We start from the raw sequence: 27,791 nt of genomic DNA, 5'->3' as shown, positions 1-27,791 counted from the left end.
GGATGGATCATGTTCCCCTAAAATGGAAAAAGTCACATATGCACTCATTTCGTGGGTCTTTCTCCAAACAGCCACTTTGTTTATGAGCTTTTAAAACCATCTTTGTTAAGCATAAACTGCAAGTACCAGGGTTTGGTTTCTATGGAGAGCAGCTGTGAGTGGTGAGGACTGATGGCTATCACACTGACCTTTGACCCCTGCAGCTTCTGACCTGCTGGACTAAAACACTAAGGTTTGATGGTGGTCTCGCCCCCAGATAATGAAATGGGCTGCACACAATAATGGCTCCACATGTGGGTTCTGGTTTTTACAATGTCAAACTTATCTTTCTCATTTCACTTTAGTTGATTTCGGACGTGCAACAAAGTCCTGATATTTTCCTGAAATTATCCAGAGGGGGAGTATGTGAGAGCACAAATGTCAGAGTCAGTTGCTCCAAATATTTGTTTGTGTATCTGTTGTGTTCTTCATATGTGAAAAAAGCTCTAGATTGTCTTGAGTGCATCAGTTTCCCATCTGTTGAACATTCTGTGTGGGGTCCTTTGTCAGGCAAGAAAACAATAACTGCAAAAGAAGCAACTTCACATATTTCTTTAATCATTATAAAGAAATCTCCATTCACTGGATGGTTTTCAACTTCTGGCACTGTGAGTCAGGGAGTTTCTGTCCGTCCCTCCGTCAGTTAGACTTGACCACCCATCTCCTGGGACCATGTGCAAATGTGGGAAAGCGGCCTTTAAGCTGTGTTTGCAGCTGGTTTTCTTATTTCAGCAGGAAGGAGTGAGAGGGTCTTGCTCCTACTGTTCTGTTTCTCACATGATCAACTGGCTTTTGAGCTGCTTTTATTCCCTGGACGTGCGAACTGTGTTGGAAAGATGACATTTCACAGAACTCAAACTTGCTAACCTTCTCTCCAATTAATCAACTGACGATTGTAAAGCCATAATAATCTCACCATTTAGATGTTCAGTTCATGTGGAAAATTTGAATTTATGCTTGTGGCAGTATAAATGTCACTCCCTCTATAGCCTTTGGAGATGTATTGTGTTTAAATAACATATGCGAGTTACAGTATACGCGTGTCACTTAAAGTTATGCAGCCATGGTAACGGCTTTAAATAAAGCAGGCCGCGGAGACTGCAGAGCCATTTCTTTCTCCACAGTGTGCCGGGCAACAGTTCCTGATGACACACATTCATGACAGATACATTATCAGAGCTATTCTGGTCCAAGGTTTTAGCACCTTCCAGACAGCATGTCTGCATGACCAAATAGTATCTGCATCAGGAGTGGCTGCAGGCTCCATTATCAATACTTCTATTCCATTTCAGTGGACGGGGAAGTTATTGGAATGTTTTCTTACATTCGTTTTGGAATCTGGTTGATATTCAGTATGTTTAGTTTGTGTTTTCCAGCTATACCATCAGCAGGGATAGTGTAGGCTGAATGGGAGAAGCAAATGTTATTTTGGTTCTAAGTTATGTTTGACATGTGTGAAATGTCCCCCTTTGTATTTCTGAATCCAAGCCTTTTAAAATCAAGGCTATGCTTTATGTTCCAGTGCACAGACAAGCAAACAGAGAAGCTAGATGTTCAATTGCTACTGTAAACAAGTGTTTTTCAAACACTTCTTCCCTGCCTCTCTGCAGAACACATGAACTGCAGCTCGCTTTCATTCAGAAACTGCCCGTAGACACGTGAAAGAAGCTCCATCATAGTCACAGCACATGTGCACAATAATGACCCCGTGGTCCTCTTTGAACAGTGGAGATGGAGGGAAATGAAGACATCAAGCACCCCTACAGGATGGAGAGTGACAAGAGAGCAGGCCCGAGCATCTGTCTGTGAGAGCATCCAGATTGCAAACACACCTGCAAATCAACACAACCGCACGTTTACTGCCTCTCTGCAGCTCTGTCATGTTTGCAGTTATGACTACACTCGCAGTGATTACTCTGGAGGGGATCATTCAAGTTTCTCATGAAAAAAGAAACAGAATTGGTTAGAAATATATACGACCACGTTTGCAAACATTTGGAACACCCAGGGTCTAAATGTCTGTTCAAAAGCTGTGCAGAAGACAAACTGATCTTTAATGGGCATAAAGTTAAAGATTCATTTGTTTTGTACAGCTCTAGAGTGAAAACAGGTGAAAGAGCACGACGAAAAAATGTGGGCACCTCAAGAGATTTGAGTCTTCAGATAACTTTTACCAAGGTCTCAGATCTTAATTAGCCATGGGCTCATCTCAGCGGTTGCCTAACACTCTAAGTAATTCATGTCCTCGACGCAGGCAGAGGATATAAGATGATAGCAAAGTGATTTCAGGTAGCCCTTTCCTCAGTAAGCAACTCCATTTCTAGACAGACCAGAAAGGCTTATGCTGTTTTTTCTACTTCTATTGTTTAATCCTCTCTCAGCTTCCTTCAATTGGTCCGAATGTCAGATTTACATCCAAAAAGCCTTTTCTCGCTGTAAACAAATCATACCATGGCTCTGTTTGATCTGGACCACCTCTTTTGGTCTGACAAAATTTTGCTCTGTTGCCTCAGATCGTGGTCCGAGTTACCTTTCACATCTCTTATTTTGGTTTGGACTGAACTTGAAACATCTTAAGGTCCAGACCAAATAAGGTGGGTGTGAAAGTGCCCTAAAAACTCTGGCAGGACTTTTCAAAGATTTGCTAGAAAGGAAAATCTGAAGCCCCATTTTTCTCCAAAAGACCTTCAGGAAGATTCATCAGATTCTGGAGTGGTGATGCATTGCTCTTAGACACCTACACAAATATGACCTTCATGGAAGAGTCATCAGAGGAAAACCTTTCTTGTATCCTCACCACATAATTCATCGATAATGCTTTGGGCTTGTGTTGCTGCCAGTGACATTGGGAACATTTTCCTGGTAGAGGGAAGGATGGAATTGATTAAATACCAGCAAACATCTCACTGTCTGCTTGGCTTCTACAACAGGATAATCATCCTAAAAATCCACAATGGACTATACCTCAAGCTGAAGCTTTGCTACTGCCCAAAAAAATCATTGCAAATCTGTGGATAGACCTCAAAGAGCAGCGCATGCAAGACAGCCAAAGAACTAGAAGCCTTTTCTGAGCAAAAATGGGCAAAAACCCAAGAACAAGAAGTGAAAGACTTAGCTGGCTAAAACAAGAGTCTGCAATCTGTGATCTTTGCTGAAGGGGCTGTTAACTACAGACCATGCAGGGTGCACAAATTTAGCTTTGGTGCCTTTTCATTTGTTATTATTTTGAATCTGTTAAAGAAAAGTAATCTTACTTAAAATATTGAAGAAGTGTTTTATCTTTACCTTTATGCCTTTTGAAAATCAGCTCCCCCTTTTTCTCACTCAGCTTTTCACAGTCCATGCTTGAACTTTGTCATGCCACTGTACATTGTTGCGTACTGCACAGGCACTGTATGCAAACTTACTGTAACCTCACACATTCTCAATGTTTCCTTAGGAGGTCACGCGTGACCTACAGTCCAAGAAAGCTAATTACATTGGACTCCCACGTGTGCATGTGAGGGGGGGGGGGTCATGCACAAGAAAAGTGGCTTTGTTAGATGTCACCATGGAGACAAGAATAAAGACATTTAAACATCAAACCATATGTTTCTCCTGTAATCTTAAACTTACATTGTGTACTGGCTGAAATGGCAGACACAGGGTTGGGATTATTGCATAATGCTGTAATTCTTTCAGCGATACATGTGCTCCATGGAGTTTTAAATATTGCTCAAGCTCTTTGGTTAAGCAGCTCTCTGGTTCAATGTTGTGACTGCCAACTGTGCAGTAACTCAGCCATGACACAGTCAGTGAAAGTGGAGCCATATTTCATCAACAAAGATGATTGAATATGATTGATTTTCTTAATTCACATGATTTTTTTCTATTGTAGCCCCATATTAGGTTTTTGGGTCGTCTCCTACTCCAAAATATACAGTTAAAGATGAGAGAAGCAGAAAGCTGAATCCACCATCCTTTCGTTAAAAAAGTCATAATCTCTCTTTTTATGAGCTGAACTCTGTTCCTCTAAAAACGTGACGGAGCACATTCCAAGTAATTTTTACTTCAACATTCTGCCTCAACTGGATGAAATAATCCTCTTTCCCAGGAAGATGCTGTTAAAAGTGAACAATGACAGTGTACCCTGTAATGCACGAGGCTCAGACAAGCTCCATAAATCAGAATGATGAGGGAGGAGACGTACGCTGGTTGCAGCTTAGCGGAGGATTTCTCAAGGCATCAAGAGTTTTAGGAGGGTTTGAGTGCTGCTGCATACAACAGGGTTCAACTGTTCTACATGTAGCTACAGTTTGGCTCATGTCAGCCTGTGATATCTTGGACTGTGTTTAAGGGATATAATGTGGGGGTGTAGAGAGATGAGTGAGGCATGATACCACGGAGTATGAGTGTTACACAGACAGAGGGAGAGTGTGTATAATTACCTCGTCTGAAGCCCTTGCCAGCTAGGTGCATTGAATGCAGCACAACCAACTCTCAACCCCTCCTTATCCCTAATTGGTCCATTTTGAAGGCATGAAGGCAGGGCTCCGCTGAAAGCTTTGATCATGGAGACCACACCAGTGTCGATATGTCCCTACCTGAGTGCTTTTGTAGTGGTTGTACCTGGCAGGAGATTAAGCCATATACCGAACCCAGTGAGTGTCTGTCTGTCTGTCTCATGCTCTGGCCTCCCTGCGGCTCCGCATACCTGAACCCGAACCCTAATTACCTGGCAGTTACTACATTCCTCAAACACGCCCACGCAAACACACTCGCACAAAAACGGTGTGTTGCACATCTTCTTTTATAAAAGAACCACCGGCATTTTGTAGATATGCTTTTGTCTTGTGTGGTTTACCGCTTTTAATATATCAAGCATTTACAAAACATTTATGGGTTCCAGCACATTCCAACACAAATGTTAATCTCTCCATTAGTGTGTGTGTTCTGTGTACATCTACTGTGTCTGCTTGCAAGCAAGATCTGTAGGAGTAGGTTCCTATATTCATTATTTCACTTTTAAATTATTTAGAGCATATTTTACAAGTTTAATTGCTTCACACTTAAGTCTGCAAACAACTCTTTTACAAACAGGTTATTCTAAATAGATCAGAAGTAGAGGTAGAGATGTTCCTACACCAGCATCGGAAATGCTTCTGTTACTGCCGAAAATGCCAGGTTGGCCATCAGCTAGTGCGCTCATCTATGTCCTGATCCAATACCGCATCTTCAAGGTATATTAGTTTCACCCAGATAAAACTACGCTTTTCCTTCACCACTTGTGGTCGAGTGTTGACTGATAAGGACAAGTGAGAAAAGCGAATGCAGGTGACTCATCATTTCCAGTCATCCAGATTATAATACTCCCCCGCGTTTTCACACTAGCATTCCTCAATCAGCAGCTTTTTCCAACTTCTCCCTTTTAGGTGATCGGAAACTTGAAGTAGTGTAGTAAGAAGTGCCCATGTCTTCTGAAAGCTTAGGGATATGAACGAAACAGATAAACCAGAGCAGTACCACTGGAAAGTTAGGGGGCAGTGTAACCAGTAGTAAAATGAGAATTGACCCAAAGACAAGAGGAAGAAATTTCAACAAAATTTTATCCACATGACGGGATGTGCTGATCTAAGATAATATAGTTATCCCTCTATTATTAACATTTGATAATAGAGCCAGAATATATATAAGTCACCAGAACAAAGTTTGAAATGAATATCAAAGTACGAAAAGGTTCAAATTTGCATCAGGTTTCATATTCTTCACTGACTTTTCAATGAGAGAAGGTTGAGCTGGCTTTAATATTTCTGTCCATGTGAGCAGCTGTCAGCGAAGTCACGCTCATCATTAGTGGATCACTCCAGACAGGCTCAGTATGGAGGTCTGGAGTTCATCACTTTAATTGCCGTTTTTTGACCTCCGTACATGTTAGAGTCAATTGTTCTGTTCATTAAATGTTAATCGCTTGCCACACTGTTTCATGCAGGGATGAACAGTCGCTCCACTGCGGCCGCTTCAAATCTGAATCCCACATCATTAAAGCTTCAGTAGGTGTTGGAGTCCTCTGGCCTCTGCGAGGAGATGTCTGTATAAGTTTGTTTTTGCTTGGCTTAACCTCGCAACACATCATTCATTTCACTCATTCCATGTTTACCCAAAACACACTTCTGTACTTTATAAACCCATAAAATCCTCTATTCACCTCAGTGTATGCAGGTTTTAAGCCACAAAACAGACTGTACCTAATGAACAGTAAATGCTTTGAGTGTTATGTTGTCCTCTGGGTATAGCCACGCATTCTTATGAATATTTTTGTGTTTTGGGATGCATCTAAGGTCACCCTCCGTTAACGTCTGAGATGTGCACTCTTGGTGCAGCTTCATCTGCTGTTGGTGAACCTCAAAACCACAGTTTTCATGTCAGCAGATCTCTCATCCGCCACCGTGCCAAACCAACCCCTGTTTACTTTAATAGCCCCTGAGAATTCTTCTTAAAGTCTCTCAGACAAATCTGGAAATACATACTGGTCCCACTTTTCCCCATTTTCTCTGGTCCCACCACATGTTTTTTTTCACACAATGCCTCTTGCCTTCAGGGCCTGGCGCCATCATTCAACTATCTTAGATCATTCCAACCTCAGTTTAGTCTTGTAGTTCACGTTACACATTGAACTGATGCCGCGACTTGAGTAAAATGTGTGAACAAAGTCGTACGAAATTTTGCCTTATTATTCTAAAATATTCTCTCATTCTCACACATCTGACTGCTTGTCTTCATTGCTGGTGGCCTGGGGTGACTTTTGCTGAAAGGCACAGGTTTATGTAACCAGTCAAATGACAGATTTCCAATGTTCAGCTTTGTTTAAAGAGGATTAGCTCAAGACCATATTTATTTCAACACAGGGGGCTTTGAAGAAATGTTTTTGAAGAAATGCTCATTTAGCGAGTTTGAATATTCAGGTCAATATCCTGGAAAAATCTTGGATTTGAGAGGGAGGCCTAAAGCCCAGCGAGTAGCTCAGAACATTTCCACATGCTGTGGGTCAACACTTGTCCTTTTGAATATTTCTTGTCTGATCTCAGGCCTGAGCCTCCTGTATAATAACAGCAAGGCTGATAATCTGCCCCTAACATGCAGTGGTCACAGCTTTTAGCGACAGGGGAAGTGTCGTTAATCCAGTAAATCACCTCCTCACCATGAATCCATGCTGTACAGAGCTGCTGTCACACACAAAAGCCAAACAATGGACTGGCCGACTGACAGCTCGCCGTCCAAGCCTGAGCGCAGGGGTCATGCATCAGGAATTTTCTCCGCTCCAGCAAACATCCTCACCCAGTTTCACCTCATTCTCACTTACTTGCAGACAGGGCAGACGGGCTGAAATACAAATAGACTGGCAGAGCTGTCAAGCCAACGTACAGGAAGGGATAAAGACGCACAGTCGGTCAGAGAGGCAGACAAACAACCAGCTTTAGACAGATGGAAAACTAGAAGCTACAGAAAAAGGTGCTGGAATGAATGAGCAAATAAGTGATGTAAATCTCCTTTGTCACAAAAGTCAGTAATAGTCATCATTTTGAACTTTTTAAGGAAGAGCTGTACATGATACCCTTATACTTACAGCTGCTCCAATAGAATTTTCCCATTCTCTATACCATTTCCAGTGTGAGGCAGAGTATTTAAAACAATAACAACTTATATAACGTATTTTAAAAATTGTATGATAGCAACCCTGTATGGAAGTAATGATAGCTACCATTGTTGCAATGCTTAACACCACCTGGCATTTCGGCAGTAACAGAAGCATTTCCGATGGTGGTATCAGAACATCTCTACCTCTACCACTGTTTGTAAAAGGTTTTAAGGACTGTGAAGCGATTACACTTGTTACATATGCTCCAAATCATTTAAAAGTTAAATAATTCATATAGGAACCATTAGATCAGGAGTCAGTTCATAAACCATGTTAATGGATGATTGCTGTACGATATAGTGAAGTGCTCATCTATCGTGAGACAGAGTAAACTGTAGCATAAAAAGGGATGATTTCTCTATTTAAAGATGCATGACCTAATAGAAAACCTTTTTTCCAGGACAGGAAATGTAGCTCAGGTCATTCTCAGCTCCTGTTTGGCTTTTATCCTTTATCCTCAGTTAAATCAGCGAGTGTGACTGCTAACAAGATGTGTGCCAGGAGCAGGACAGCAGCATGGGAATGCTCGCCATCGTGCGTCTCTCAGGCTGCCTGTATTGTAATATGAGTCTTTGTTATGGTCACTTAGCCTTTTCCGTGGCCGGGTGAAGAATTTCTTCTCCCCCCCCACGGATGAGAGTACACTGTCAGTCCAGAACAATGAGCTGCAGGACTGAGCTTCTTTTCCCAACAGCCCCTGCAGCTCTGATCCCTGTCCACTCCCATTTATGGAACAGTTGAGCGCCAGTGCCCCCTCGCACCCCTCCTCCTCAACTCCCCACCGCGCCTCGGAGCAACCAGTGGCCACACTTCACCCAGACTTAAGTTCACATTTCTAAAACTGCAGAAATATGCAGCAGCTGACAGCTTAAATCCTCAGGGATCTGTAAGTGGAACGAGTAACAAGATTACTAATACTCCTCTGAAGATGACACGAGATCTTTACCCCAGTGGCATCCATATTTAGGTTTGTTTGGGACGTACACTACAATGCAGCACTGGAAGTTGAGGGTAGCAATTATGTGCGGAGATGGTCTTCATTGTCATGCAGGAATCCCACAGCCAGGCTTATATCAATTGTTATGTAAAGTGGTCATTCATATTGTACAGTCTGCGAAGAATGGAGCTTCTGGTTTTGGCATCGAGTGGATATGATGCAGAGAAGAGGAGAGGGCTGAAAATATATCACTGTGTTGCTCTTGTTTTGTTTTGAACGCTGAGACACATACACAACTCATCACTTCCTCTCTTTCCCCACCCTTAGCTGTATATTTATATGGAACTAAAGAGCCTCATCCCTCCTTTTCACTAACGCAGACACACCATCTTATTTCTTTAATGTGTTTGTCTAGAAATCAAAGCCTCTCATCCTCGTTTCCATGATCGCTAACCTAAATCACAACGGCGTAGACGCAGCTCAAGTGTTCTTATTGTTGATTAGCACAAGGTTTCTCTCGTCGGGATATTGATGATGAACCCTCTTCACATGCTAAGAAGCTGAGGAGGCTTTTGTTATGAAATGGCATTATGTCCTCTGATGACTGACACTGTTTATACAAGCAGAGGGGACGGATTTAAAGGATTTCCCATAATGCTTCACTCTCCCTAAAAGTAGCTGTGTTTAAGTGGACAAGTTTTCTCTAGGTGCTGCTCTTTTTCTTTTCATTTGTGTTAAGCCATGCTTTTTATTGCTGCTCATATTAACTACAGTCAATAACAGCAACAGAAACACAGTAGGAAAAATATTTTTTGATGAATCATTGCATATTCATAAATAGTGTTTATACTGTGTAGAGAGCCAGAGTATCAAGACAGAGTATAAATAAAAAAATAAAAAATATTGTAAGCACCAGGGAAGGATTGTACAATATGTACAGTGAGTCCGTTATTTGCCGCGGGAAGTTAAAGTGTCAACACAACACGATGGAGCCGTGCTCACAGGATGACAAATAACTTCTTCGTGCTCTGCAGAATAACACGTTTGCTTTCAGGTGAATTGCACCAAATGCAATAGAAATAAGCACATTCGTCCACAAATGCTATAAAAATATAGTGTAGATGAAAAGAGTAGAGGAAAGTAACTGCACCAGGAAGAGTATTCCAGTTTGGTGAAACATTTTCCTGATATTTTATGTGAGAACATAAATGTCAGAGTCAGTTGCTCTGTACGTTTTCTGGAACTGTAACCCTAACCTTTCTGCACCAGCTTAAAAAAACAGCTCTAATCAAAACTTCACCTATAATTTGAGGAAACACGCGGTTTCTTCCCTCTTGAACTCTGCTGCGTGTTCGCTCCTCCCTGCAGAGGGAACGACACGTTTCTTGTTCTTGCTGCTTTGTAATGGCTGTCTCATCACTTCCGTGTCACGCCTGCTGCGAAACAGGCCTTTCGACTAGATGCACATCTCTGTGATTGCTGCGTGAGGAAGCAGACATGCATCTCAGTACCAGTTAGCATCCCACTAGGCCACAGGGGTCTCTAAATTCATCTTGGGTAATCTGCTCGATATCTGCAATGCTTGGGAGCTGTCAGAAAAGAGTCTGAGATGAGTGTGGCAGGACGTATGATTTCTCCCTGGGAGTTTGCGGGCTGTTTGCAGATGAATGAATGAATAAGAAATTAGGCGGCATTATCGTCTCGTTTGGTTGCCTCTGCCATTCCCTTAAGTGGTGAAGGAAAACCTTAAGAACTGGAGGAAAAGAGAAAATGTAGCATATACAATACAGGCTGAGACTACGCAGGGGTTCAGTGTTAAGATACCGGTCATTCTCAGCATCTCATCCTCTTCGTAGTTATGTGCCAGAGGCTGATGAAAGGCCTCATGGGCAGACCGCTTCCTGTTGAGTCAGCGGTCTGCACCCCCCAGCCTCCCCAGGAGATTGACACAGCTCAGGGATGTAAAACACGAACAGAAGTGTGACAGAGCTTTTTTACTTAGGCACTGACCAAATACTGTGTGTGTGTTTATTTGATCTCTTCCATCCCAGAACCCCCCTGAGCCTTTTATCAGACATCTCCCCCCCGCACCTACACTTGACCTCCGCTTCAAACAAGCACAATATTTTGATGCTGAAAAGCCCCCTGATATTTTGCTGCCCCCCTCCTGTGACAACTTCCTCTATTGGATGCCCTCCCCTCGTTGAACCGGAGCATGAAGCCCGGGTATTTATGTTGACAGCCTCCGCAGCCCCCAAGTGAAGCCCCCCGCTGAAGCCCATTCACGTCCAACTCATTATGGGATGTCAAGTCTGGCCTCCTTCCTCTTTCTCCAAGCCGTGCAAGTGTGGTATTTTTTTGTGCGACTGTAATAGGTTACCAAGGCAACATGTAGGCACACCGCTGCAGGTTTTTTGTTGCCGTGCTCTCTTGTGATCCCGTGGATAATACGCCCTGTGACAGGCATCACTGACATGCCTGCTGCAGAAATCACAATGACGGAGTTCAGGTCCGGTTGCTCTGCTTTTTGTGTGATATTTATTAACACTGCTATGATTCCCCCAAAATCTTAATTTGCTTTCCATCTTACGTGTCACACCACAGGGCAGGAAAGCCGGGGGTGCAAGCCAAAGCTCAAGAAGTAGGTCACTATGCATTGAAAGAGAGAGTGAGTGATTGAGTGTGTGGAAACTGAGTGGCAGCGCGTTCTATAAGACCCTGCCTTCAAAATGCTCTTCTGCTAAATACCAAGCCCTCGGAGGAATGCACTTCTATAGATGAACACCCTCAGTCATTCAATCTTGAAGGGTTGGACACAGGCATGTCCTGTAGGAATATCCTGACTCAGCCAATACCCCAGCATGCCCGCAGGCGCTCAGCTGCTAATGTGCTTCTAACTGCGTGTCACGTATCCGCCACAGAAGGTCGGAGGTCGAGTGGAATCGCTCATCTGGTCTCCACAGAGGTGGGGAAGGCTGGGGAAGCGTGGCTTCAGCCGGGGGACAAAGCACCACCGGGCCTTGGGCACGCTGAGCCCCCGTTTCCACTCATGCAGGAAGTTATAATTACATTACACTAGTGCAGTGCCTAATATAAACCTGCCTGTTTGGACTTGGCTGTTTGTTTGGCCTGTGGTGACGCTGGTTGCAGCTTTGTTTCTGACACTGTAAAAGTGACCTGCAGTAATTGAGCTGCGGCGAGTAAAGACCTGCTGCATGAGCCTGAAGCTAAGAGCAGCTCACCTGTTTATTCAAAGTTCAGTGAAGCTCGACTGGGTATATTAAGGTTGAAGGTGTGAACGTGTTGTGTGAAGCCAACAAGATATAGCTGTATTTTCCGGGAAAGGAACAAAGTTTTTTTTTTTTTCTACTGTTTTGTTTTCTGTTAATGGAAGTGTTTGTAAAAAGTGTGATTTCCTCACTGGTTTGCATTTGAGAGTTGAACACAAAGCACATACACACGCACACACAATAAAAAACACTTGGTGTAAAATTACATTTAGACTTTTGTACTTTTATGCTTTTGAATGTTTCTTTGCATCATCTCTTGTTAATATTTAATGCCACAACGAAAACAACTCACTAATCCTGTTTTTTTCTCTCTTTTGGTTGCACCCTGTGATGGGAATCACTTTCACACATAAAGGTAAGCGACTATATTTATCATTTTTCCTGTCTGTGCTCATACATCAGCTTTTGGACCTTTTTTTATTTTCTGTTCTGGCTGGAATCAGGGTCAGGACACACTTCAGACCAGTGCATCAGACGGGGTCAGTGTCGTGGCTGGGTGCCAGCTTTAAGTCTAATGTGACCCCCTCCTCTTCTTTTTCAGTCTCCCCCCCCTTTAATTAAAACACAACTATGGTATGATGGGTTTGAGCTGCCAAATACAATGTGGGTCACAATGAAAGAAAGCAGTTTAACATTTAGTAACTGCTACAAACCCGATCAAGCAGCTGATGTCAGTACGAGCAGTGTCGTCCATCATCAGTGATATTTTCCTGTTAGGGCAGTGATCAATCATACACGTCTGTGCTTTTTAGTTTTTGTATTTATTCATTTGTTTATTTACTTTGAACTAGTGGCCTCTTCATTATGATTTCAGTGCAGTGAAGGAGGAGCTGAAAAAACTAGGCTCATTTATTTGTTTCTTAGCAAAGCAGTTTCATCCATTGTGTGTGTGTGTGTGTGTGTGTGTGTGTCTGTGTGTCTGCTGCTCCGTCTGCTCTCTCTCTTTCTCTCAGCAGAAGAAAAAACTCGCTGACAGAGGCTCTTTGTTAATTTGGGATAGTGATGGGGGTGGTGGGGGGGTGAGACTAGGTCATACACACAGATTAGTGCTCAGTGAAATCCTATAGGGAAAGGTCATTTACATAGTGCCGCTTAAATCCACTTGTGACCTCAATCGTGAACCCGATCACAACCCTGACACCCTCCACTCCCGTCCGGTGCTGTTTGGTAAACAAACGTGGAGCCTGTTTTCTCCGCGCCTCTGCTGCTGGGCCGTCCGGCCGACACAGCGCGAAGGGTCCTAGCCGCTCTGTGTATAGTGGACATTTTTTTCCCCCAGCTGACCTGAAAGTAGCTCAGTTACCAAGTTTCACTTTCCTGTGATGTTTGTTTTGAGGCGCTTTTGGCTGATCCGTGCACATTTTTTCTTCGTTTGAATGCTCAGTTTGTTTCGGGTTCTTCAGGCTGCTGACGTCAACAAAAGAAGTTTGTTATTTGCCATTTAATGAGAATGTGGAAATGACTTATTCCACTGTGATGAGACTTTGGGAAACTTTCCCTGCATCATGTTGTTTTTTTATATAACAAACATTCAGTCTTCTCCCTCGTTCCTTATTGGCAAACTAAACTAGTAAATAAAATTACTTAAACATGACACTGGATTACTCTAATACTGTTGGCTGGCAGATTTTATTGGAACAATGCAATCCATCTGGACTGCCTATCATGCATGTAAGAGGGCAGTCAAAACCAGATTAGGACAGTGTTGCACGAGCACAAAACTAAGCTCCTTATCTGCTGCAAACACGCGGAAATGGTTAAACATAGACAGAAAATGGCTGCAGTTTGATTTGATTTGCTCTGGATTCCACAGTCTGCTTTTCTCGACATTAGAAATAATCCACCTCACATAACCTAACCCCTAAATTATCTCATAACATATTTGAGATAGATTTAAAGTATTTTTAATTAATTAAACTTCATAAATATCACAGGAAATCAGTCGTTTCCAGAGTTGGCAGTAATGTAATACTCTTTAAGGCGTCAGTGCCCCATCAGGAGCAAAAGAGTGAAGGAGAAAGTAAAATCCGCGACTCGAGCGCCTCAGCTTTACCATGGCAACCTTTGTTGTTGAAGTGGTTGCAGATGTGTCTTTCACATGACGCTTTTTCAGAACTCTTTGTGCGTCGCTAAATATTGGCCTTCACCCTGCTTTCGGTGGTTTGCATGTTGTGCTGATGTGCAAATGTTAATTGTACATTGTTTTGTGTTTCCTCCTTAATGGATAAATGGGGACCAGGCCACATCCTTGATAGGCAGACACTGTCTGCACAATCCAGGAAAATAAAGCTCAACATGTTTTCTCATAGTTGGAGAGCACCACAAAAAAAATGAGAAAGCAGATGCGCTTTCACACATTTGTGTTTGTTTTCCTTTGGCAAAAATGTTTCCAAGATTTAACATCCATGTGCCTTATCCTTGGAAATCAAACTGAACCGTGTAGTAACAAGCGCACTTACTGAAACTGTTCACATTTCTCCATTGCCAGATTTGCGTTATGGGGCAAAATTATGTGCAGCATTATCTCCTTCTGGCTTTTCCCACCTTCCGATACCTGATGGCAACCGTAATCTGATTGGACTTGGAGGTATCTCTCCCTCGCAGCAGCAGGGCGCTGTAGATGAGACAGCACTGGATGTCATGTCCGCATCACACTGTGACAGATCATCACTGTTTCATATAGGTCACAGTAAAGATTTTCTACAGCAGCAGAATTCCTCTGGTGTCTGGTCTAATTCTGTTTTCCTCCACCATGATGAATCAGAAATTGTATTAGTGCACAACAGCCCCTGCTTGTAAATCAGCAGGGTGCAGTCCTTGTTGTGTAGCATTGCACATCTAAGTATTGATTTACTATAACTTGCATCAGGTGCATTAATGCAAATGTATGCAGGCAGCACCTGTACACTGTGTCCACGTTGGAGGAGGTGACAACAGAGGTGTCAAACTCTCCCAGAGATCGAGAGGCCAGGGCGGCTCACACACTTGTCAGTACCAACACATGAGAGAGAGGAGATGTGTTTTCACTTTCAGCTACTTTTCCCAAGTAACTAGAGCGTGACCGATTCATTGGCTAGTAGATAAAAATCAGCTGATGTGACCTTCTCACTGACATATGCACCGACATATGGAACATTTAAAGATGTGACTTTATATTTACATTCAACCCTCAATGACATTTCTTCATAAGGGTTTGATAACGACATTTTAGGAATGATTGCCAGATTTTTAAAAGAAATGCGTATCGGCTGATTTAATTTTATTGCTAATTTTTTTCCCTCTAATATCGGCATCGGTCTCCAAATATTTGTTTTCACAGACTTTATCATGTGAATATCAAAGTTTATCGAAAAGATAAAAATGTACTTTATACAGAAAGTTGTTTGTGGTTTTACACAGTAATGGCTACAACTAGTCATCACTCTTTAGTCACTTTATCAGTAAATGCAACCAGACCTCTCCTCTTCTCTAAATGTTAATAAATGGTGGACGATATGATGAATACGTTTGGATTAAAGTTTGTTTAACATTTTGCACAAGGCATGAAAATAGAGATGCTCTTTTTAATATGTAGTTGAGCATTATTCTGTATCAGCTCACACATTTTCCCAGAGAACACAGTTACATTGGAACATACACTTTTCCCCACGGTACACCTGTCTCTACTCATCAAGGTTTGCTGAGAGCAGCACTAACCCAGCCTCTGTTTTGCATGAATGCTCCTTTAATGAGCTGCATTCAATAATGCCATAATAATACTTAATTTAGAACAATGCGTGGTGTGAGGCTAAGGCTCTAACTATGTGTAAGTATACGTGTAAGACGACAAGCTCACTTTACTTTGCCAAAATTATTTGGGGAGTATAACAGTGTCAGTAAAAGTCCTTCTGCTCTTTTTAAGTATTTCTGTAAGAGTATTACTATGTTGGTCTGCATGTTGGAGTTCATTCTCTTTATTAAAGCAGCTCCTATTGGAAAAGAAATAGTGAAGGGTGTTTTAATGGTGAGTAATTGAAAACCCTGCTGAAAGTAAATGAGTCACAGTTTGACAACAGAGCTGTGAAAATGCCCTCTGGTATTTCAACTCTCTGCTCCGTGTCTGCTCTTGATTTTCCAAATGCAGATGTCCCTGATCTTAAAATCAGACGACAGCATCCCTGCATTTGTATCACAGCTGAGTGACATGATGCAGATCGAGCTGCACCAGCAGGGATCAGTCAATAGCAGTTTTCAGGCGTTTTCCTGAAAACTTCAAAAATGGGTAAATGTGAGAACGTCTGAGTCAAATGCTCCTGACGTTTTCCGAAACGTAGTAAAACGTCCAGAAAATCCAGCAGGGAATGTCCAGATGCAAAACTGCAGAAACAACAACAGAACAAACAAATCTGTTGGAAATATCTCTATAAAATAAAATAACCTGAGATGAATCAATAATGGCGGCAAACATTTACTGCAGCCTTGTTCCAGTTATTTACATTTGACAATAGCACATTTCATTTGTCCAGATCATGTGACTCTCCATAAGGGGCTGGGAGTGGGTGGGTCACGTGCCTGTGGTGTAAAAAGGTTAATGTATTCTCCCTCGGGTCACACAAAGGCCATGAAATGTTAAAATGGTTTTCCATAGCCAATAACTGAGCATCGATTGTGATCAATCACCTGAGGACTGATTTGTATTGGCCGTGTCTATGTGTGCAGACCTTGTGAAGCCTGTGACTCTTTCTACAACAGCATCAATCTCCTGCCTTGATAATGGATTTTGGAAGTTTGAAGTTTTTAGGACTGTGTGATTAACTAAAAAGTAGAAAGCTGGGATTTACTCAGGTTCAGCAACCATCAGCCAGCATTGCCACGTCTTATTACCACTGAGTAATAGAGATGAGCCCAGTTGAGGAAATTAGCCCACAGATTTCTCAGAGTTGGTCATTTAGTTCCTGTGTGTTTGCGCAGATGTGGTCATTAAGCTGCTGGGGGCGGCAGAGGTGGTGCAGCGAGAGGCTTGTTAGTCAGATCCAGTAAATGATGCTCATTGTGAGGCGAGGAGCAACGAGAGGCCGCCTCCAGAAACCATGACGACTGGGATGGTAATAAGATGATAGATACTGTGCAAAGAGTTTCAGTGGAGATAGAGGGAAGAAGCTCAGGGACAATGAAATACTTTTTAAAATTTTCTCATGACTTTGAAATCAAACTTATTCAACTATGAGAAAAAATTTAATGATTTACAAAGATACTGCAGCTAAAGCATCTGAACATTTTACGATTTTACCATCGAACTACGGCATTGAGAATTAGCATAAGTCATGAAATCGATTCTCCGTGTCCTTGCAGAGCCGCGAGTCACCGTCTAATCTTTGGTCACGGTGTTGAGTTCAAAGAGTCTTGTAAATTTCATCTGGAAAATTTTGACTATGATGGAGGGTTTTTTTTGTATTCATCTCAAACTCTGGCTTTCTCTGGTTTCTCGTATTGAGGTTAAAAGAGGAACGTTGTGCTGATCACAAACATTTCTGCTCAGCGAGACCGTGGACTGTATTCAAGAGGGTCGAGACACATTCCTTGGCCCTTCCACAGTGATTATTAGGAGCGTGTGAGGGAAATACGACATGCAGAGTATGTGGTGGAGGAGCTCTCTCTCTAATTTTGTTCTAAATAATTTCTGTTTAGGCAGCCAACAGGCCTCTGGGTCCGAAAGTCCATGAGAACGTGTATTATGTTGGATTCCATGTTGCTTTTGATTTGTTCATGGTTCACTGAAATATATCGCTGTACACACACATTTCATGCTGTTTGATTGGTTAAGTGACCAATTTCTGTCCTTTTGGATCGTTTTCTTAGTTTCCTCATGCTTAAGTTTAATCAGCTGGAAAATTTAATACAACATTTTGCATTAAATATAAAAAGCTGTCAAATAAAACATGATTTTTAAGCCTCAAGGACCCCTGGTGGGTTTAAGTGGAATTATGAGCCCATTTGTATGATAATGTTTCAGATTTAGGGCCCAAAAAAGAAAGAGCACCCATTATGCTGTACGTTTAATTCTGTCCCATTAGTTGCAGTGGTTGTTATCCGAGTGCCACATGGTTTCTATTAAAAACCAGAAGAACCTTTCATGCACAAATCTGAAATTCATCCTTTGCCTGTCCAGTGAGATGTTTGAAGGGGATTACCGTGTGCTCCGTCTCTAATTTAAGCATGAGAAATGGATTGGGAGGCTGCATCGAAGGGGGGAATGTGCTCTGTCGCTGTCTTCTGTATCGCACAGAGCCATAATTAGTCTATTACAGCAGGGCAGTAGCGATGGGTTATATGATCTAGTGCTATTAGAGCACTTAAAGTCAGCATGTCTCCCAATCATTTAGCCCTGCTGAGCAGCCATGCTGGATGAGCCGCACGGACTCTTTATCAAATTCTTTCAGCAGAGCAGATGTGCCAAAACCTGCACGGACCGTGGCAGCAGAGATGTGCGATGCGTGTTTCATCTTCCTGTCGTGAAATACATATTTAAGCTGCTGTTCCGACTTTAATGACATGGAGCAGCTCCTGCAGATGGTGCAACCTCTGCAACATTCTCCCTCGGTGTCATAAAACTGTTGCGAAGTACAGCACGGTAAACTCCAGTGATTTACCGCACGGGCCTCCACATCCTTCTGTCTGCCGCGTGATGCAGCTTATTTCTCACCAAGGGTTACAATAACATAGTTGCAGTGTTGCCCAGCCGTTGTAATGGGAAGTCATCAGGTTTGATCTTTGAGCGACAGGAAATTCCTCTTTACTAATTGAATGTCATTTCAGGAGGAAGAGAAACATAAGAGGCGATCACCTCTCAGTAGACTTGATCATTTATATTTTTGACCATCAGTTAGAGGGATAGCAGGTGTCAGTCATACTTTCTATTCTAACCTACCTGCTTTGACGGAAATTGCTGTTCCTGTCGCTGCTGGATCGGCCTCGGCTGCTACAGCTGTACTTAAAAAAGACACACAGATCTCTCTCCCAGATTATGTTTGCTACATATAATCAGAGGTGAAAATAAGGGCTGGTTTCTTCCTGCAGTGGCATGCAGGGAGAGGCAGAGGCAGGATGTACGGGCAAACACGGGAGGAATCACTAAGCAGTCGGGGTAATTATTTCTAAATCAATATTGTGACAAGCAAAGCTCTGGAGTGCCAAATCCCCAGCTCGTCAGATTTGAGCGGATTTATCCCTGTGGAATCTCCAAAGCTGGAATGCTGCTTCGTGATTGATTCCCACATGATACCCTTCACATGACGGCCATCTGCAATGCTAACGTGCTAACCCAATCGATTAGGTTGTGGACCATCTGTGTATGTATGCATGTGTGTGTGTGTGTGTGTGTGTGTGTGTGTGTGTGTGTGTGTGTGTGTGTGTGTGTGTGTGTGGTGCTGAGTGTAAGCTGCAATGTTAAAGCTTTAGTTGAACTCCATTTTAATTGTTGCGTATGTTAGAATTATGATGCTAACATAGAAAGTATTGATAAATTGATACCATTAAGAAGGCTGGATCACAACAACACACACAAACAGAGGCCGACTTGACAGATGAGGCCATTGCTCCATTAATGAGCCACTTAACGCCTGTGTTTGAATGCACCTCCACTGGCTGTGAACGCAGCCTGCACTATATCAACCAAGTCAAATTGTTATGCACTCATTCATTTCAGTCCTGTTGTACAAATTTCTCCTCTACGGATGCATCTGGCTGTAGCCTGACCGATTTAATCTTCAGTTTCCCATGCTGCTCAGTCTGCTCTCTACAAAAGTACAGTGTAAATAACCAATTTGATCTTTTGTAGGATAAGTTAATGTTTGCGTTTAGTACTAAGATTAAACTAGAGGATGGTAAAGTTTGTTCACTGACTACATTTGGCACCTACATAATCAGACTTTCCATTTCTAAGGCGTTTTTTACATCGTTGATCCACATTCTACTTTCACTTCAGTTTGAGAGATTGCCTATAAACAGCTGAAGAGGTCACATTTAACAACCCAGATGGACAGAGAGAGGTTTTATTTTATCTTTTTCATCTTTTACCCAAGGGAGTAATTTCACAGGCCCATAGAGAATCAATCTCTCCCAAGCAGACAATTTTTGCTCCTTTCTGTTTAAGTTCCACAACCAGCCCTATCTGACAGGCGGAACATACTGCACACACACACACACACACACACACACACATACACACACGCATATATTTCTACTTTCTTAATTGGTCTGCTTTCCTACATCACTTTATCTCTCTCTGGTTTATTTTCAGTTTCTCTATCCCTCTTTTATTGCTGCTCTTTCTTTTAGTGCGAGACAAATTTCCTCACACCCATCACTCCTCCTCACACCTTCTGACAACCCCCCGACCCAGCCCCCGTCTACAAACTGACACGCATGGCACTGACTTTCAAGAAGATGGACAGACAGCAGGGACGCTCTATGGTTGGAGGTGATGAAATCGCCTGAAAACAAAACCACCTCTGAAGCGGTTGTGTTCCGTAGTGTTGTTTGCTGTTACGATTCCTCACATTTCATGCAAGAGAGTCTAAATCTAGACCTGGTGTTTTACTCAAAGAAAACCTTTGTTATTAAATTTAGCAAAAGATATTTACGTTAGAAAGACATTTCACAATGCCCCTGTTCTGTAGATGGTGTAAAAGTCCAATTTGCGTCTTCATGCTTTCTCCAGATGTGCGTTTGATTGCGACAGCGAAAGAACAGCTGCTACCAAGCCGAGCGTAAAGACTCATGTTTGTATCTAAAATGCACATGGCTGCCACTTCAGATCTGAGCCTATATCAAATTAAACGGAACGAAAATAACTGTACGTCACCGAGCTTCCTCTAAATCGCTCCTGTAATAAGATCTCAGATTCTTCTTGATGCGAGGGTATTTGTGTTTAATTGAGTGTGTTTGGGTGAAATTTGTTGCGTTTCTGTGTGGTCGGGAACGTCTTGGTTAAATCGAGCTCAACGACACAATGGGTCTAAATAACACCCGAAATAGCCTGGATATTAAGTGGAAATTCAGTGAAGGTTGTAGGAGTATAAACCTCATGCCCATAGCTGGCACAGTGAGTCCAACTGTGCACGTGCCAAAGGTTTGTACTGGAGTTAATGAGGCTATTTGTTAATGAAAACTATTACATAGGAACAGTCACGGCCAGATTTTACACCACCAGACGGCCGAGGAAACGAGAAAGAAGGAGAGGGGGTGTCACAGAGAAAGGACTAAAGTTGAGTTCAAACTTCAAATTATCAATTTAAGCTGCAGCACAGCTCTCGTGTGCATCCATACTCTGTCTGATGTCCCAGCGCCTGCTCTCTGCACAGATTGTGTATTCGAGTTGTGTATCTGATTAGTTAACATGCAGAGCACATTGAACCAGGTGGTTCTGGGGCACAGAGCTGTAATTTCTCTCGCTGGGAGTCAGGTTTAATAAAAGAGTCTGTGAACAAGCAAGTGCCTTGAACGGGGGGGGGGGGTGTTTTTAACTTACCACATGAATGTGCAGTGTCCTTTTTGTGCTTAAGCTATTGCTGAGCTCCATCACGACTAACATGACATCCACAACACAACTTTTTAGTTTTAAAACGCATTACTGCTGCTGTGTTTACTTCTGCCACCGATTGTACTCAAGTTTCAAGCGGTTAAAACGGAGTATTTGAAATGCATTTGGCCCCGTTTTAGTTTGAAAACATTGTGACCGTGATGGAACTGTTGGAAACGATGACGCAGTCACACCCACATACGCTTCCTCATAATTATTTGCTTCCTGTAAGATTAATATTATTTAATCGTTTTTGAGGCTTGTACATGGGTCCTCGACGTATTTGAACATTTCATAACGTTGCCTTCGCCTGTGAAGAATTCACACTATCAGTATGAAACTGAAAATGTGGCTTGTAAGTATCTTTTTCTGAGACAAATTCAATCCAACTGCCGCACTTCTCTCCTATTGCAGTTTCCAATGCATTATCAATGCTCCGGCACATATTGCTGGCGTCTTTGAAGCCAATAGCGTATCTCAAACAGGGTTATCAGTCCCCCATGGGCTCCTCTTCCAATCCCACAAGATGTCCTTCTCCACAGAAATCCTACGCATGATTGGCTGAGTGGGCACTTGGCATACTTTCTTCGACTTCCCTCTAGCGTTACTTTGTTCCCTATGGCTGTGTTGGAGGTGATGCAGAGTTCATTTTAGGATTACGTCTTAGCTGCGGGGGCTGTGGCACAGCTCGGGTGTTAACAAAGAAAATTATTAAGCTTTTGAAATCCAGACTGGTGGGTTAACACAACCAAGCTACCTTGCACATCGGCAACCAAAACTAAAATGCAACCAGAGCTGCTCTCGTTGTTTCCGTTGTTGTTTAAGTGTGTGTGTGCGTGTGTGTATTAATGCAGATTTGTGAATGTGTTTCTATTGGTTTTTGTGTGGGTGTGCATTCTGATATATGTCTGCAGGTTGCCACAAGAAGCAGGGAAAGAAATACACCCAATATGAGATGTGTACACCTGTGAACTCAAAATCAATACCAAAGAACATATTCAGTTTTTGCAAGGAGGTGTATTCAGTTTTCTCACCTCAGTCCCTTCGCTCTGCTCAATACAGAAATATTAACTCTGTCCAAGTCATGTTATCACATCTTGCTTTGTAGTTTTTACAGGATTAACATGAGCCAGGCAGCTCAGATTACTGGCACACGCGACAGACATGTTTTTTAAATATTTTCCAGCACCGGTTAAGTCTGGCCAAAGCTTATCTCAATTGTTCGTGCTGGATCATGAGTGTTGTACGCCCTCCATGTCATGTTGTTATGTGTGTGTGTGTGTGTCTGCACAAAAACTGCACACAGACACCATTAGTCATTTTCCAGACATTGTCATTGCTGATGTCTTTGCAGTTCTTTTTATCTGTGGACTGTTTTCTGTATGAAAACCATTATTCTGCCATATTCAGTTTGAGAAAGGTAAGTGTAACATCAAAGCCGTTTTCAGATGTGAAAGGCAATGATAAATGTCCGGACACAATTGTCCCGACATTTTCCAGACTTTGCCTTCGCATATAAAGAACACAGCAGGAGATTCTCTGCATCAGACTTGTGCAAAACATCAGGAAAAGCTTCAGGGCATTCTGGTGAGGGGTGGCTTCTGGGTAGAGCATACAGGAGGTAGGACAGGAGGTATAAATTCAGTTGATGAAATGACATATTTTCATTTACAGCACCTCGACACAAGATTCAACCATTATCACCAAAAGCTCCTGAATCTTGTTCTCTCTCCAAGTTGACATCCTCTGCAGCGTCTTCTACATGCATGGTTCCTCTTTTTCATTCTGAGATATTTATATTCTATTTAAAGGCTTTTTTTCAGTATTTCCTCTGTCACGTGTTAGAAAATTCATCAACTCCCCCACTTGCTCGCCCTGAATCCTTCGGACAATATCCTGCTCTATATGGCCTGCTCTGACATTTTCTGCACATTCTAGGGGCCTGGTTGGAAAAACTCAGTGTGAAGTTCAATGCATGTCTAAAAGCAGTCTAAGTGAAGTGAGGACATATAATGCTATAATGATGATGCATGGTCTTTTAGATTGAAACCACTAATAGTTTTACGTGACTGTATGCATGTGTATCCTATTGTCACTTTGTCACTGATGAGGCGCTCATCATGCTCTTTGACCTTACCCCCTGACCTTGTGCTGTCTGGTCACCACCTGGCTCCAGGGGAAATGTGGCATGAAAGCAGACACACACATTCTGCCTCACACGTACCTGACCATGATTAATGGCGCCTCGGATATTCATCATTATTCTCCTGAACAGCAGTCAGATGTGGCCCAGGGCCAAAGATCTGGCACCAAAAATCCACTGAGGTAAAATATGTGATGTTTACTCCTTAGCAGAAACCTGGCAAGAGTCCTCTGTAAAACTTTAGAGCTTGTTCTGCCTTTATTATAAATGACTAACAGTGCAGCAGTACAGTTCAAATGGATATTCATCAGGGCAGTTTTCTACAAAGTGTTACAGTTGCTAATGTAAACAACTGACCCCCTATCCGCACATTTATTCGCTCCATCACCTCTGCTTGACAGTCAAGTGCCCTTTATGTGTTTGCCGTCAGTGGGTCCTGTGAGGAACCAGTGGGCCCCCAACCTCTTGTTATCCGTCCTAATTGTCTCGAGATGAGGGCTGTTGAAGCTCATACATAAAGAGCTGCTGCAGGGAGAGGTGCTGGTGAGACGGAGCGCAGGGTATTGTTGCAGTCGGATAGATAGAGAGGTAATCATGTGGGGGGGATTTGTGGATGGTGGGGGGGGGGGGGGTCTATCTGCCTGCTGCCTCTCCTCATAGGAACATCTGCCTCTGAGACTGCAACAGATGCAGAGGCACAGAGGGAAAGATGGAGGGCGACGGACTTGACGTGTGCTGCCAGGTTGCTGCGTGGAGATTCATCCAGCCTTCAGCTCACCTCCGTGGTTTTTAAATATTAGCCGACTCCTTCGCTTTGTCTGCGATATCTATTATCAGGTCATCACAATACAAAACGTTGCTCATATACACACAACCTGATTAAAATGGCTCACATGGTAGATTAAATCAGAACGTGAAAAGTAAACAGTCACACCCTGAGAATACAGGCATGGATAAAAAGGCTAAGCACACAGAGCAGGTAGGAATGCAGAAAATCGCACCTAGTAATTAGAAAGCATTGGGTGTGCACTTTTGGCTCCTTTTCATGCATTGCCAATCAGATTTCTGTAAATTGTCCGAAACAGGCTGAGAATTGTTGCTTGTCAAGAGGGTCTATCATTACATGTGATAGATTCGAATAGAATTCCAATTATTTGATGCCATGTTACCTCAGATTGGCTTTTGAATGGCTCCACACACCATCTGCTGTTTCCACTGCCTAGTATCATTCACACCCTTCCCTCCTAATATTTACACTTACAACACACACAAAATGTGCACCCATTCTTTCAATCACTAACTGGTGTCTATCTGCGATGCGGCGGCACACCTCCTCTGACAGCCTGCTGTTAAATCTCAATGAGCCAATTTTCCTCCACCAATGAGATTCACCTGATGATTGTTCTGTGTATTGGTTTACCGCTGGACAGCTGCTGCTGCTGCCAGGGAATGGGTTGTGGTTGGGTAAAGATTGGCTCCAGTTCCTGCTGGATTTGTATTAATCACATGAGTTCGATTAAAGAACCATAAACAGACTCTATAACGAATGCAGATTGTGCATTAATTATGTTAAATGAAAGAAGCAGACATTTGTCACGGGGAGAAAACTGTGGAAGAAGCCTCATTTCCTCATTTATCTGCCGGATATCTCTCTCTTGTGTCTGTCTCTGGGGTCCTGTACTGTCTGTAGTTTTGGGACATGCTGTATCTCAGGAGGTGGGCCCGCAAGTTCAAGCAGAAAGTATTTGACTTTGGTGTCAGAGGTTCCTCAGATGCCTGCTGTGAAGTATCTCAGGGAGTTTCAGGAAGCAGCTCCCTGAAGACGCCACTAAAAATACACATAGCACAGGTATCAGAGCCCCACTTGTTCAGCAAGCTGCTGCACACACACGACTCTGACATCCATTCAGCAGAGATCAGGTTACAGCACACGGCTGCCTGACAGAAGGAACTCATGCAGTCTTGTCTTGTTCGTGTTTGGTCGAAAGAGCGATTTTCTATGACCCTGAGCTCAAGAACATTTTAAATAATGTGTCAGCTCCTGGTTTAAAACCTCAATGGCAACAAGGTTTCTTCCTATAATTAATTAGGGTGAAAAATAATTTCAATCCGTGACTTTGCTTTTTTCCCTCCTCTGTGGTTTATCATTGCTCCCATCTGTTTCACACATAAGTCTCACAAGGACGTGAGCTCTTATCAGTTGCTGGAGTCTGGTGTGGACAGTGGTCTGCCAACAGACCCACGGGCCTGCAGCACTGCTTATCAGCCCTGCAGAGGTAGCACCAACCTGGACTGCTCTTCAGCTCTTATCTGTAGCGCAGGATGTCGAGCAACACAGACGCTGGCTCGACGGCACTAAGCAGGATATCAGGAGCGAGGCTTACCAGCTAGCTTACTCTGAAAAAGATACCAGTGTGATTATAAACTGTGTTTCACTGATTTATGGCTGCCTGTGTATGTTTGTGTTGGTTAAAAGCGCATTCTGTGCAGATGTGTAGGCAAGATGACGTCAGTTGTTTTCATTCTAGGACATGCAGGTTCTTGGCATCGTGTCAGTTGGTTGTCACTGTCATATTAAAGTGCCTTACAATAAGCTGTTCGGCTTACAACAACAACACAGCCAATTTGTCAACACTGCAAACTAAACTGAAAGAGAACCAGTATGTCGGACACACTCCCGACAAAGATGTAATAATAATATGAGCTTCTCGTAGTGTATTAGCTGCAGGGTGGTTGGATTGGGTTGCACAGGTGTTACTGTGCAATTTGTGCCCAAAACTCTGTCAAGGTTTACCTTCCTCTGGTTGGCAGAGTGCTGCTCTCAGCTGGTCAACAACATGTCAAATCCAAAAAGTTAATAAAGTAGTATAAAATATAGTACCTACTTTACAGAACCTGTATTTTGCAATAGAAAATGTATTTTTAATGCAGTAGAGTAAATGACATGGGCGGTTCTGCTACTCTGATTTCAGTTTTTTATGCTGCTTCCAGGGACCTTTGGGTATAAAAAGCTGGACAGTGAAATAGCTCCATAGCAAAATAAATGAAAGTCTTCAACAGAATCAGAGGACAAAGGGGGAATGTGCCTATTTCACATCTGGAAATCTGTTTTATAGGTCTTGATGAGGACCATACTGCATCTATGAGGAAAGTTGTGACTCCAGAGTGAGTCGCGCAAAATATGAAACATGAAAAAAAGGGATGGAGCTAGAAAGAAGTGAGCTTACCAGAACTCGATGGCCTGCCTGCTTCTCTGCTGGATGCTAAAGCCTCAAAGACACGATAGTCAGGACTGGCATAAATACCCAACACTCGAAACAAACAGTCAGTTATTGTTGCATTGTGGGTAATGTGGATGCCAGGTTTTGACAAAGATGAAGAATATGTGGAATGAAAGAAAAGATGCATTGTGATACTTTTTAAAAACTGTTCATCCAACTATATTGTGCAAGAATGAAAGATAATCAGACATATTATCTAAAGTATCTGGGAAAAGGATGGCTTGAAATAGGATCGTAACAATCACCCCGTTCTTTGATATTGCAGTTTATTCTTTCAGCACATCATATGTTTATGTTTATGACCATATGTCCAACTTACTCTTTGAATTATCACATGCTCCATGTGCTGAGTTCCAATCACAGCAGGTCTACAAGATGTCACTGTCAAACCCCCTTCATTGGGTTTGCAAAAATGTTGTCAAATGTGTTTGTTATGACAAGCATGAGTCACGCGTGTCAGTGAGAGAAGGCCATGCCAGGGTTTTAAACAAAGTCAGGAGAAAGTCAGGCTGCGACAGGGAAGAAAGAAGCCTATCACATGTGTCTCACTGAACTGGGTTGCATGTTTCAACACCATCTTGCCCCTTCTTGTCTTTGGCATGTGAAAAAAGAAACAGCACCATATTGCTGTCTCTGTGGCATCGTTCTCACCGATTGCACTGTGATTTATTTGTCTTTGAGGAATAGAAATGGAAAGTGCAGACAGTTGGGCTGTGTGATTGAGTGCAGTGCAACGTTTATCAGAAGCCACCAACTGGGTGAGCCTAAATGCCCCTCAGTACAAGTCCAGCATTAATTTATTGATGAGTGACTGGTGGGGGAGAGCTTGAGGGCGTGCGTGCTCCAGCAGTTGACCTTTTTGGTATT

At 42.7% G+C, this 27,791-nt stretch overlaps 1 protein-coding gene across 5 annotated transcripts in view; it reads left to right on the top strand.

Annotated features, from left to right (window-relative positions):
• The window catches only part of sash1a (SAM and SH3 domain containing 1a), a 214,274-nt gene that overhangs the window by 68,111 nt on the left and 118,372 nt on the right, over nucleotides 1-27,791 (top strand). The window lies entirely within an intron of this gene.

Source organism: Paralichthys olivaceus, chromosome 19 (assembly GCF_024713975.1).
Source record: "Paralichthys olivaceus isolate ysfri-2021 chromosome 19, ASM2471397v2, whole genome shotgun sequence".
Taxonomy (NCBI): Eukaryota; Metazoa; Chordata; class Actinopteri; order Pleuronectiformes; family Paralichthyidae; genus Paralichthys; species Paralichthys olivaceus.
The sequence above is the reverse complement of the archived record's forward strand: the minus strand, read 5'-3'. Positions and strand labels throughout refer to the sequence as shown.